The sequence below is a fragment of the Lepidochelys kempii genome, chromosome 11, assembly GCF_965140285.1.
Source record: "Lepidochelys kempii isolate rLepKem1 chromosome 11, rLepKem1.hap1, whole genome shotgun sequence".
Lineage (NCBI taxonomy): Eukaryota > Metazoa > Chordata > Testudines > Cheloniidae > Lepidochelys > Lepidochelys kempii.
In genome coordinates, this window is record NC_136390.1 from 32,773,504 (window position 1) to 32,787,207 (window position 13,704).

The following is a 13,704-nucleotide window of genomic DNA, read 5'->3' on the forward strand; positions in this document are numbered from 1 at the left end:
AGGCCTAGGGTGACCTGATGTCCCGTTTTTGAAGGGACAGTCCTGTATTTAAGCCCTCTTGTAGGTGTCCTGACTTTTTCTTAAAAACGGGCAAATTGTCCAGTATTTTCTGTCTGTACAGTACTGGCAGGTCCTGCTGCTGGCCGGATCCCTGCTTGTGAGCCACCAGCCCATCACTGGTGAGTGGCGAGCGGGTTCCAGTGGCTGACATGGAGGTGGGGGTGCAGGGCTGGTGGCAGGGTGATGATACAGCTTGCGGGGCAGGCTGCTCCCCTTGCTGGTCCATCAGCACAGCCCCCACTGCATGCTGACTCTTGGCCAGCAGGGCCCCACCCTCCCATCCCATTTCCAGCCAGTGCTGGCTGTGCGCTGCAAGCTGTGGTGGTTGGTGAGTGCAGGCAGGTGCCAGGCGGCAGCCGGTTACGTGTCACCTCTGCTGCCCACCACTTGGCACTTTACATGTTTCCCCTCCAACTGTCCTCTCCGTGCTTTTCCCACCCCCATTCCGCAAACTCCACTGCTCCACCATACTCCCCCGGGCGGGGCGCGTCCCATTTCCAGTGCTATGGGGAGAACCAGCCCCGAGTCGGAGTGCTCAGCTCACTAACAGCCTGGCCACCAGGCTCCTTCCTTCCCGTACTGCCTCTGGCTGGGCTGGCACCCTGCGAAAGCCCAAGACTCTCTGGCCTGGAGTGCTGGCCAGGAGGAGCTGAGCACTGCATGTGCCAAAGCCCGGCTCAGTGCTGGCACGGGGAAGCCTCTTCACCCCTCAGCTAAGTGCTGGAGTGGCAGGCGGGAGGGGAGCTATTGCCAGTCTGTTCACACTGTGAACTTGCAGGCTCCACAGCAGCCTCTTCACCCCCTCTCCCCCCCAGGGTCCGCCCTCAGGGAGCCTGGAGCTGCTCCATCCCCTAGGCACCCTGTCATAGAATCATAGAATCATAGAATATCAGGGTTGGAAGGGACCCCAGAAGGTCATCTAGTCCAACCCCCTGCTCAAAGCAGGACCAATTCCCAGTTAAATCATCCCAGCCAGGGCTTTGTCAAGCCTGACCTTAAAAACCTCTAAGGAAGGAGATTCTACCACCTCCCTAGGTAACGCATTCCAGTGTTTCACCACCCTCTTAGTGAAAAAGTTTTTCCTAATATCCAATCTAAACCTCCCCCACTGCAACTTGAGACCATTACTCCTCGTTCTGTCATCTGCTACCATTGAGAACAGTCTAGAGCCATCCTCTTTGGAACCCCCTTTCAGGTAGTTGAAAGCAGCTATCAAATCCCCCCTCATTCTTCTCTTCTGCAGGCTAAACAATCCCAGCTCCCTCAGCCTCTCCTCATAACTCATGTGTTCCAGTCCCCTAATCATTTTTGTTGCCCTTCGCTGGACTCTCTCCAATTTATCCACATCCTTCTTGAAGTGTGGGGCCCAAAACTGGACACAGTACTCCAGATGAGGCCTCACCAATGTCGAATAGAGGGGAACGATCACGTCCCTCGATCTGCTCGCTATGCCCCTACTTATACATCCCAAAATGCCATTGGCCTTCTTGGCAACAAGGGCACACTGCTGACTCATATCCAGCTTCTCATCCACTGTCACCCCTAGGTCCTTTTCTGCAGAACTGCTGCCTAGCCATTCGGTCCCTAGTCTGTAGCTGTGCATTGGGTTCTTCCGTCCTAAGTGCAGGACCCTGCACTTATCCTTATTGAACCTCATCAGATTCCTTTTGGCCCAATCTTCCAATTGGTCTAGGTCCTTCTGTATCCTATCCCTCCCCTCCAGCGTATCTACCACTCCTCCCAGTTTAGTATCATCCGCAAATTTGCTGAGAGTGCAATCCACACCATCCTCCAGATCATTTATGAAGATATTGAATAAAACCGGCCCCAGGACCGACCCCTGGGGCACTCCACTTGATACCGGCTGCCAACTAGACATGGAGCCATTGATCACTACCCGTTGAGCCCGACAATTTAGCCAGCTTTCTACCCACCTTATGGTGCATTCATCCAGCCCATACTTCCTTAACTTGCTGACAAGAATACTATGGGAGACCGTGTCAAAAGCTTTGCTAAAGTCAAGAAACAATACATCCACTGCTTTCCCTTCATCCACAGAACCAGTAATCTCATCATCTGTCCTGCTGAGCCACCTCTGACTGGGTCACTGAAGCCCCTGCAGTCAGGTTCCCTGGGCCCTGGTGCATAATGAATCCTTAGGGCTTAACCTCTTCATGCCCCCCCACGCAGCTCCTTCCCTCCCGCAAAGTGCTAAAAGGCTGCTGCTGGCCATATTCTGGTGTGAATCCTGGCAGAAATCTGGGGATTGGGGCATGTGACCTTGCATGCCCCTCCCCATGTTTTGCCTCAGGAAGACATGGACCAGGAGAGGCAGGTCGGTCCTGGGGGCCCAGCCAGGTATGGAGGGCAGAGAGAGTCAGGTCGGTCAGTCACCCTGCCCCCCGCCCCCTTCCTGTGTGAGAGAGGTGTACAGGAGTATGTGTGTGTCACATCTCGCCATGTGTGAGGAGGAGGGTAAGGGTGTGTGTGTGTCAACCCTCCCAGTGTGAACACTAAAGCCTTAAAGATGAGAAGGTAAAAAAAAGAATCCAACCACACAGCATTTCTTTTTAACAGGGGCTCAGTCAACTTCATGTTAATTTGAATGTTTGTACTGCATAGTTCCGATCGATTGCCGTTGAACTCACTTGAACACAAGTAATGTTACCAGGTGTTCCATATTTAGCATAGGGAAATATGATCACAGTATTAAGGCCCAGATTTTAGAGGTATTTAGGCAGTGCTGTGCTCAACACTGCAACTCCTACCTGATTTAGGAGCCTAAGTCTCATTTTCAAAAAAGAATTTGGGCAATTAGGAGTCAAAGGCTTAGGGCACTGCAATTCTGACCACAGTAATGCTTAAGCACCTTTAAAAATCTAGATCTAAGTCACAGAAGTAATGGTTAGCAAGACTGGACCCTTGCGTTTTAGGCTGGTAGAACACCACATCCTCTATCTCAATAAACAAGAAGCCTTTAGCAAAAACAAACACACACACACAGAGCTAGTCTTTTGAATTAAATAATAAAAAAAAATATTGCTAATTTGTACTACTGACTATGAGACCCAATGTGATTTAATGAATTCTGTGAACAGCAAATACAGCAAGTGAACCATAATAATACAAAACCTGAAAATAGCTCTCAGTGTACAGCTTTGTGGGAAATCACAGGAGGCCATAATTTTTGTATGCAAAGTAAGAGGTGCGAGGAATAGTTGAAGTGAGTTCTACTGTGCGGTTCAGATTTTATTGTATGTCTGAATGATAATGGAAAATTATCTGAGCCAAATTCTTTCAGTTTCAGTGTAATGGAGTTACTCAACATTAAGGACCCTGTTCAGCAAAGTAAATAAGGACATGCCTACCTTTAAACCCTTTAGACTTTTAGCCCTATTGATATGATTAAGTACCTTGCTGATGCAGGGTCTATAAGCAGAATTTAGCCCTATGTTCAGATGATTATACAACCATCAGCTCTAAAGAAGACAAACTGTAAACAATATTATCCCAGTTCCCTATATGATTCATGCTTCTCAGAACATTGTAAGAAAGATAATTGCAGTTGCACACTTACTGTGATGAACGTGGTCAGTTCTGGGACATCACTGATTAACAAACTGCAACAGAAAATATAGTTAATGAATCATCCTCTCATATCAAATAATTTTACAAAATATTTTAAAATGCTCAAAAACAATCTTAAGGAATACTTACAATGAACTGAAAATACAGAGAATATCTCAAAGAACCTGATATGCCACAACAGTCATTTAAACAAAAATGTTACACAACTGCAGTTTAAATTTGTTTAGTTTGCAGTCAATTACATAAACACACCTAAGGTTCACCTGTGCTGAATTCTAAAGCACATAGAACAATAATTTTATTTTTGATGTAGTCTCCATTATTAAAGGGAAGACTTCTGTTAACAATCATGGGTGAAATTCTGGCCCCACTTAAGTCACTGGGCCAGGATTTCACCCCATATTTTAAAACATCGTTATCTTTGGTACAAACATCTTAGGGTTCTGCTCCTACAATGAGAAGTTAGTGCAGCTCTCCTATGGGCACAAGTGTCCATCCACATGGATCTCATTGCAGGATCAGGACCTAAAATGATAAAACTGAAAAAAAATTAAAACATAACTGAGTTTTTACTACTCATGAGGTTTACTTTCTGCATTTTTACAATGTGGATAATGAAAATAGACTAGATCAGGTTTTCTTTAGCTAATGTTCAAATTCTAGTCAATTTCACTTTCGAGTTCTCATGGGCTGGCACAACTGATACAACAACTGGGTTGCAAACATTACAGGGAGATACTCCTTAAAGAAGCACAACTTTCCACTTACCTTTTTATTCAATGGAAACAATTTTATTGGTTTCAGGTTTTATTAATTTTTACATTTACAAAATCTAAATGTGGGGCCAAATTTAACCTAACAGCATCCTTTTAACACTGCAAAAAACATTTTAAATTTAATACTGACCACAGAAAGATAAGAGAATGTCTTTCAAAAGACATCCATGGGTAATTTTAATTCATAAAATGTACATAATTACATTATATAGGTGTCATGCAGTTCAGTCTGGTTAAAAAGGCACTCCTATAATTTTATTTAGATGTCATACCATAGCTCTTGATCATTACAAAGAAATGTTATAATTGGACCCAGGTTTCCCCTGCAGAAATTCTTCTGCAACACATCAACAGCAGTGTGAAGCTAGCCCACTTACAATGGTGTAAAGTCAGAAGAATGTAGGGAAAAAAAAAATCACACATATGAAAGTGCAACCATTACAGTGAGTAAGCTTTTCTTTTACCACGCATTGTCACCAATCTGGGCAACAATCTGAGCCTAGCTGCTGTATCATTTGCAAGTTAAAATTAAAGGTCCTCCTGAGTCTGGGTATTGAGAAAATGTTTTACAAATATTCTCTAGATTTAATACCTGGTTTTCAGCAGCTCTGACTGCTCCTCTGAAACACCAAACATTTTTACTACACTCATTTTATTTTAATTTAAATTGCAACAGGTAAATCTGGAGCTATTCTGACACCACCACCAGGCAAGAAAGCAGGATGTGACTGAGTCAGCTATGTCAAAGGACAGTGGTAGGTCTACAGAGTAAGTGACTGATGTTTTGCTCCCTTGTATAAAGGCATTTAGAAACAGTGTTCCTGAGTTACCATCATCAACCTGTGCTGAACCATCACAGGGGGAAGAACCAAATTTTTACCCACAGAGGACAATTTGCACCATCAGAAACTTCCCATTCCCAGATCTGCTGCAAAGGAGATCGAGGAACGGATGGTCAAGTCCCCTTCTTATTCTGCTTGAGCATAAGTAACAGAAAGGAGACTGAACTGGGAACAAGGGAGAGAAACAGAAAACTGTGGAAATGCAGTGTACAGTGAAAAATGGACTAGATTGGAGAATACAACTGGGGGAAGGGGGTGGACCGAGGGAGGAGATAAGAAAGTATCTTATCTGACTACTGTGAAAAATTGGGATGCTTGAGATTTTTCTCCCAGCTGATTGGCACCCTAGAGTTTCCTCCAGTGTTTGGGAAACAAAATTGAACTATATTTTTCTTTTAATTTGGAAAAATTCTCTCTCTACATTAGCTGAATTTCTGAGGATAGATTTCAGAGTAACAGCCGTGTTAGTCTGTATTCGCAAAAAGAAAAGGAGTACTTGTGGCACCTTAGAGACTAACCAATTTATTAGAGCATAAGCTTTCGTGAGCAAGAACACTCTCCTTTGTAGCCTGCTTTGATTCTCTATTCTACTCAACTGTATCTTCAGTCTTGGCACTTATGCCCATAGTATCTATTCCTGTGGCATAGTTAAACGTCTTCTGAATTTGATAGAGACAAGGTGGGTGATGTAATATATTCTATTGGACTAACTTCTGTTGGTGGAAGAGACAATTTTCAAGCTTCACGGAGCTCTTCTTCAAGTCTGGAAAAAGGTAACCAGCATGTCATTGCTAAACATAAGGTGGGGCAGACTGTAATTTGGTAGCAGTCTTGAGGGCCTAAGATAACCCACAGAAGTCTGGATCTCAGGCCAAACATTTGAAGCTAGACAGATATAGGGGGTGGCAAGATGAGAATAGCCATGCTGCCCCACTGACTGAAGCAAACAAGAGCAATCTCATCTTGCCATGTGCTAGACACAACACCCATATATATCTACTATTGACAAAGCACTAGAGTGCGCTGCATTGCACTAGCCTCACCCTGACACGCTGCAGAGAGTGGGAATCAGTTTCCATGCACAGAGATTATCCAGGTCTAAAGACCCAAACTGAAGTGCGGAGTAACCTAACAAATCCCCCAGGGCAACAGGGACTGCAAAGGGAACCAACGGCTTAAGGAGACAAAGGCTGGGGGCAGGACAAAATGGAGGGACAGGAGGCCAGGGGAGCTCTTGTCTGCCTCAGCCTGATCTCCCTGGAGACCCTGCCCCCTTCAGCTCCATGCCAACTCAGCACCTGCAGCCTCCTTCTGCACGCTTTCTCCTGCCCTGGGTGCTGGGATGGGGAGCAGAACCTGTAACAGAGAAGAGAGACTCCCTGCTATCAGTACCAAGACCACAACAACCCCTGGTGGTTGGGAGGAGTAGCTGCAGGGGTAGCTCTGTTAAGTCCATACAGCCCTGCTGGATGCATAGGACAAAGTGAGCTGGAGCAGGCACTCAGAAAATCTGCTGCAGAGATTAATATTTTCTTCTATTCAAGATTGCAAATAAAGGCAGACAATAGTTTCATGCCCCACCCCGATCACCCGGCTCTACAGCCTGTTTATAACATACTGGTTTGCATAACTGAATCTTATTCTTAGAGCCAAATTCTTCGACTGAAGCCACGCACACACAACTGAGTACAGATTTTGTTGTAGACTCTAGAGACACTGCTAACATTCCAGCAAAGAAGTGGAGTAGAAGTTCATGCCATCCACAGCCTCAGAAACAACTCTGACATCATAATCAAAAAGGCTGACAAAGGAGGTGCTGTTGTCGTCATGAATAGGTCGGAATATGAACAAGAGGCTGCTCGGCAGCTCTCCAACACGAGTTTCTACAAGCCATTACCCTCTGATCCCACTGAGAGTTACCAAAAGCAACTACAGCATTTGCTCAAGAAACTTCCTGAAAAAGCACAAGATCAAATCCGCACAGACACACCCCTGGAACCCCGACCTGGGATATTCTATCTACTACCCAAGATCCATAAACCTGGAAATCCTGGGCGCCCCATCATCTCAGGCATTGGCACCCTGACAGCAGGATTGTCTGGCTATGTAGACTCCCTCCTCAGGCCCTACGCTACAGCACTCCCAGCTACCTTCGAGACACCACTGACTTCCTGAGGAAACTACAATCCATCGGTGATCTTCCTGATAACACCATCCTGGCCACTATGGATGTAGAAGCCCTCTACACCAACATTCCACACAAAGATGGACTACAAGCCGTCAAGAACACTATCCCCGATAATGTCACGGCTAACCTGGTGGCTGAACTTTGTGACTTTGTCCTTACCCATAACTACTTCACATTTGGGGACAATGTATACCTTCAGATCAGCGGCACTGCTATGGGTACCCGCATGGCCCCACAGTATGCCAACATTTTTATGGCTGATTTAGAACAACGCTTCCTCAGCTCTCGTCCCCTAAAGCCCCTACTCTACTTGCACTATATTGATGACATCTTCATCATCTGGACCCATGGAAAAGAAGCCGTTGAGGAATTCCACCATGATTTCAACAATTTCCATCCCACCACCAACCTCAGCCTGGTCCAGTCCACACAAGAGATCCACTTCCTGGACACTACAGTGCTAATAAACAATGGTCACATAAACACCACCCTATACCGGAAACCTACTGACCGCTATTCCTACCTGCATGCCTCCAGCTTTCACCCTGACCACACCACACGATCCATCGTCTACAGCCAAGCTCTGCGATACAACCGCATTTGCTCCAACCCCTCAGACAGAGACAAACACCTACAAGATCTCTGTCAAGCTTTCTTACAACTACAATACCCACCTGCAGAAGTAAAGAAACAGATTGATAGAGCCAGAAGAGTTCCCAGAAGTTACCTACTACAGGACAGGCCTAACAAAGAAAATAACAGAACGCCACTAGCCGTCACCTTCAGCCCCCAACTAAAACCCCTCCAACGCATTATTAAGGATCTACAACCTATCCTAAAGGATGACCCAACACTCTCACAAATCTTGGGAGACAGGCCAGTCCTTGCCTACAGACAGCCCCGCAACCTGAAGCAAATACTCACCAACAACCACATACCACACAACAGAACCACTAACCCAGGAACTTATCCTTGCAACAAAGCCCGTTGCCAACTGTGCCCACATGTCTATTCAGGGGACACCATCACAGGGCCTAATAACATCAGCCACACTATCAGAGGCTCGTTCACCTGCACATCCACCAATGTGATATATGCCATCATGTGCCAGCAATGCCCCTCTGCCATGTACATTGGTCAAACTGGACAGTCTCTACGTAAAAGAATAAATGGACACAAATCAGATGTCAAGAATTATAACATTCATAAACCAGTCGGAGAACACTTCAATCTCTCTGGTCACGCGATCACAGACATGAAGGTCGCTATCTTAAAACAAAAAAACTTCAAATCCAGACTCCAGCGAGAAACTGCTGAATTGGAATTCATTTGCAAATTGGATACTATTAATTTAGGCTTAAATAGAGACTTGGAGTGGCTAAGTCATTATGCAAGGTAGCCTGTTTCCTCTTGTTTTTTCCTACACCCCCCCCCCCCAGATGTTCTGGTTTAACTTGGATTTTAACTTGAAGAGTGGTCAGTTTGGATGAGCTATTACCAGCAGGAGAGTGAGTCTGTGTGTGTATGGGGGTGGGGGGGATGTGAGAACCTGGATTTATGCAGGAAATAGCCCAGCTTGATTGTCATGCACATTGTGTAAAGAGTTGTCACTTTGGATGGGCTATCACCAGCAGGAGAGTGAATTTGTGTGGGGGGGTGGAGGGTGAGAAAACCTGGATTTGTGCTGGAAATCACTTTAGATAAGCTATTACCAGCAGGACAGTGGCATGGGAATAGGTATTGTTTCATATTCTCTGTGTATATATAAAGCCTGCTGCAGTTTCCACGATATGCATCTGAGGAAGTGAGCTGTAGCTCACGAAAGCTTATGCTCTAATAAATTGGTTAGTCTCTAAGGTGCCACAAGTCCTCCTTTTCTTTTTGCGAATACAGACTAACACGGCTGTTACTCTGAACACTGCACTGATAGATGTAAAAAATGTGTGCAAAGGAGTAACAAGTCTCAAATGCTAAGGCAAACATTTTCGGCCATATTCAGTGCTGGATAAGCAGGCACAAGCCCACTGACTTCAATCTTGTCAGACACTTTGGGTAGACCGAATGAACAGGGTGGACTAACTGTTCCAATTGTAATATGATACTATTAAGCCAGGCAGCTCAAAGCAGTAGTGAATTGCCGGTGATCTAAGCCAGCCAAATATTGAGTCTTTATTGAACAAGAAAACTGTAATGGTAATATATATTGCTAGGTTACTATGGATTTATTAAAAAAAAAAACCACACACACACCACGCCCTCCAGAAATTTATACACAATTTTTGCCAAAGACTATTCTGTGGGTCTGGGATAAAACTAGGGTTTAAGTTATTTTCTCTTTGTAACAACACCCATTGCAAATCATCCAGATTTTAACCAGAAACACTAACAGAGTTTTGAAGACTGGGAAAACTGTGTAACACATTCAGTTAGCCAGCTGTTCAAACAAACTTTTCTAACTTGTTAAGGAATCATAACTAATTTAAACCAGCCCACTCTATCATGGTACCAGTACCTTCAAGGTCAGCATTATGTTTGTCACCTTTCTCAGAATGTTTTATATAGAAAGCTAACTTTAATGGCAGAGATTGTTCGTTTTGCTTCTGGTTGATTAATATAAATGTAAGGCCTTGTTTGTTTGTTTTCTAATCTTTGCAGCCAACTTTCTTAACAAAGAAATGTACAGGTATGACATGGTACAAAAAGGATTTGGACAAATAAGTTAGTCCAGAGCAATAGGCTTTGATTTAGAGGGGGAAAAAACAAAAAGACGACCAGCAACAAAAACAAACAGCAGCAAAAAGAATACCAGCAACCTCAGTCTTAAGATACTTTTTAAATGGTACTTCACACAAGTCAGGTTAAAAAAAATATACACAGACTGAAGCAACCACTGCAGAAACTGTGCAGAGAGGAGATTTTATACATATATGGTGGATATGTCCACTCAGACAATATTGGAATCCAATTCATAACAAATATCAGAAATTGTTGGACATTTATTACCATATAATTCTTTGGTAATCCTTCTGAGAATTCCTATCAGAAATGATCACACTCAAAGAAATGAAAAAATTAATATCTCATCTGCTAGTAGTCGCTAAACTACTGATAGTCTTAGTGGATAAAGAAAAATAGTCCAAATCTGGAGGAATGATTCCAAAAATATGGGAATTTTTTGTTAACAAAAAATGTATATATCGATCATGTACCTTGAAAGAGAGACCGAGGAAAAACAGACACTGTACTTACATATTTGGTTACCATTAATTCACTTTTCACACGAAGTATATTCATCTGTAAAAACAAAAGTACATCTCTCCAATTTTTTTTTTTTTTTTACTGTTGATTCTTTTCATAGATACACCTGGTTTGATAAATATGAGTAGAGTCAGTAGTTTCACTCATTTAATAAAATCACATGTCCTGAATGGTGTAATGAGACTAATTCTATAGTATGGTAACACCATGTTAAATAGCAAGATTTGATTATTATTAATATATAATGTTTCTCTGAACAAATAAATAAGCTCACCGTTATAATAATTATTGTCTTGTTTCTAATATTTACATCGAATGATTTGTAAACTTATTAAGATTTTGTAAATGGTTACAAAACACCACAAAAACTCTTGATTTCCTTTAATGTGGTAAACTTACAGTGGTAATTTTGTATCTATGATTTACTTCAATACAAGTGTAGTACAACACTCCTCTCACCAAAACCGTATGAAGCATCATCTTTCTACTTTACAAGTTAGGAATGTTAAGCTATTTGAATTAGAAACCGAAAACGAATAAGATCTCCTCAGCAGTTTTATTCATCCTCTTTTGACACCCAGACTCCACCACGAAACTGGCTGAGAAGCATCCTATGCACCAGATGACATTCTTAAGAGAGGAAAAGCAACCATATATAACTACTTCATCTACAAAGGAGAACAGATCTAAGTAACAGTCTCATATTATTGGGATTTGTTATTCTCTTTCCAGAGACTATATGTTTTGTTGTTCACAGGTTTATTTTGTTGTTGCAGAGAGTTCTCTCAATATATTGTTAATCCTAACCAAGGGCATTTAATAAATGCCCCCCCACTTCTAAAGAGACATGTCTATATTTTCCTTTTTGAAGAAACTATTCAACTATGCAAGTTGAAGAATGACTCTTGCAAATCTTTTCTAAAGAAGAAGACAAAACAGAGGTGGGCAAACTACGGCCTGCGGGCCACATCCGAGCCACGGGACCGTCCTGCCCGGCCCTTGAGCTCCAGCCGGGGAGGCTAGCCCCCAGCCCCTCCCCCGCTGTCCCCCTTCCCCGCAGCCTTGGCTCGCCATGTGGCCAACACTCTGGGCGGCAGGGCTGCGACCTCCTGCCAGGCAGCACGGTGGTGTGGCTGGCTCCGGCGGGGAGCGCGGCTGCCAGTCCTGTTGCTCTGAGTGTCATGGTAAGGGGGTGGGAGGGTTGGAAAAGGGGAAGAGCGTCTTGGGGGGGTGCAGTCAGGGGACAGGGAGCGGTTGGATAGGCATGGGAGTCCAAGGGAGCCATTCAAGGAGTGGGGGGGGGTGGATGGGGTCAGGGCAGTCAGGGGACAGGGAGGGGCTGGATAGGGGGTTGGGTCCCGGGGGGATGGTTGAGGTGGGGGGTCCTGGGAGGGGGCGGTCAGGGGATAAGGAGCAGGGGGGTTGGAGGCTCTGAGGGGGGCAGTCAGTGGGCAGGAAGTGGGAGAGGGCGGGGGCCAGGCTGTTTGGGGAGGCACAGCCTTCCTTATCCGGCCCTCCATACAGTTTCGGAACTCCGATGTGGCCTGCAGGCCAAAAAGTTTGCCCACCCCTGAGTTAAGACATACACTTCTTCCCATAATTAGCTGAAAACTCATGCTTTCACACTATTCCTAATTTTTTTTTAAAAGAGGAAATTCAACACTTTTAGACAAGAAATGATGACAGAGAAGGAACTGAAACAAGCTAAGATTCCAAGTGACTGAAGAAGGATTAGTTATAGATAGATAGATATTGCTTATGAAAAGTAAAAGAAATTTAACTAGTTCAGCTTATTGCTACTTGCAGACCCCTTATATATTTGTTACATTTCATTTTTGCCAAGACTTTTGTTTCAGCAACAATTATTTATTTAAACAATGTAAACTGAGATTTTTAGGAGGTGGATAATGGAATAAGGACCTAATTTACATTAAATTTCAATGGGATTTGGATGCCTTAGTCTCATTTGAGGAACCAAACCATGTTCTGTACAACTGAGAGAGTCAAATTTCACCTCTTTGCAATATCAAAAATTTGACTACAAAATTAAATCAAGATTTACCCCCATTACTAGACTGTATAAGGTACATCTCAAAGGAGATGCACAGCTATGTAGTACGTATCATCTGCATTATCCAGACTTTATACCTGAAATGCATGCAGACTACACAGGTAGTAGTAGTATCACATCCATAATTATCCATACTTTCATGGTACCACAGTGTCGCATGGGCTGCCAGAAGAGCAAAAAGGTACCAGACGTGGACGTCAGTGGCAGAACCCAGAATTACTCATTTCATTGGAAAAATGTGATGCAATTTAACCATTTTTCTTGAAGAAAATTATTGTAGCCTCAGAGCAGGAATGAATGCAGCTCTGCATTTTCCTATGATGGGGAACAGGAGATATCAAGTCTTATTTACAATTACAAGGTTAGCATTCCAAATGCTAACAAGTCAAGGAAATGTAACTAGAAATCAGATTTGGAGGAGAAGGGGAAGGAATCTAAATATTGAACATGTTATAAGTAGTTGCATGTTAGCATTTGGAATATTATATAGCTAATGTACATGTACAGCAACTCCCAGATCATGGCAAAATGGAGCATGCATAAAACACACCCAGAGACTGGGCTGACAGTTTTTTTCCATAAAGGCATTTTACCTATATTACTACAGAAATTGAAGATGGGAAAGATCTACTAGACTGTCTAACCCATTCCCTCTGCTAGCATACGATTCTCTCACATGGTCCATTTTGTGGTGCTTTGTCCATGTCTCCAGGGAATGGGACTTCTTCCACTTTCTTTTAGAAGACTATCCCTTGGCCTAAAAAAATGCAATTATTGGGAATAAATACTGGACATTCAGCCTAAATTTTCCATTTCATCCCATTACTTCTGCAAATACCCCTTTGTACTGTGCTAAAGAATTCCCTTCCTTCCTCCTAACTATAAAAGCCAAAGAGTAATAAAACCCATTTGCTTTTTCAG

General features: G+C 43.5%; 1 protein-coding gene across 6 annotated transcripts in view; it reads right to left on the reverse strand.

Moving 5' to 3' along the window:
• Nucleotides 1-13,704, reverse strand: part of BAZ2B (bromodomain adjacent to zinc finger domain 2B) — a 353,162-nt gene that overhangs the window by 216,178 nt on the left and 123,280 nt on the right. For 5 of the 6 annotated variants that reach the window (XM_073305587.2, XM_073305577.2, XM_078847946.1 and 2 more), the window contains exons 5-6: nt 10,704-10,748; nt 3,638-3,680 (exon numbers count right to left, since the gene is read on the reverse strand). The exons of the other annotated variant lie outside the window; for it this stretch is intronic. The gene's annotated coding sequence lies outside the window, so the exon portion shown is untranslated. The remainder of the gene's footprint in view (nt 1-3,637; nt 3,681-10,703; nt 10,749-13,704) is intronic. 6 annotated transcript variants of the gene reach the window in all.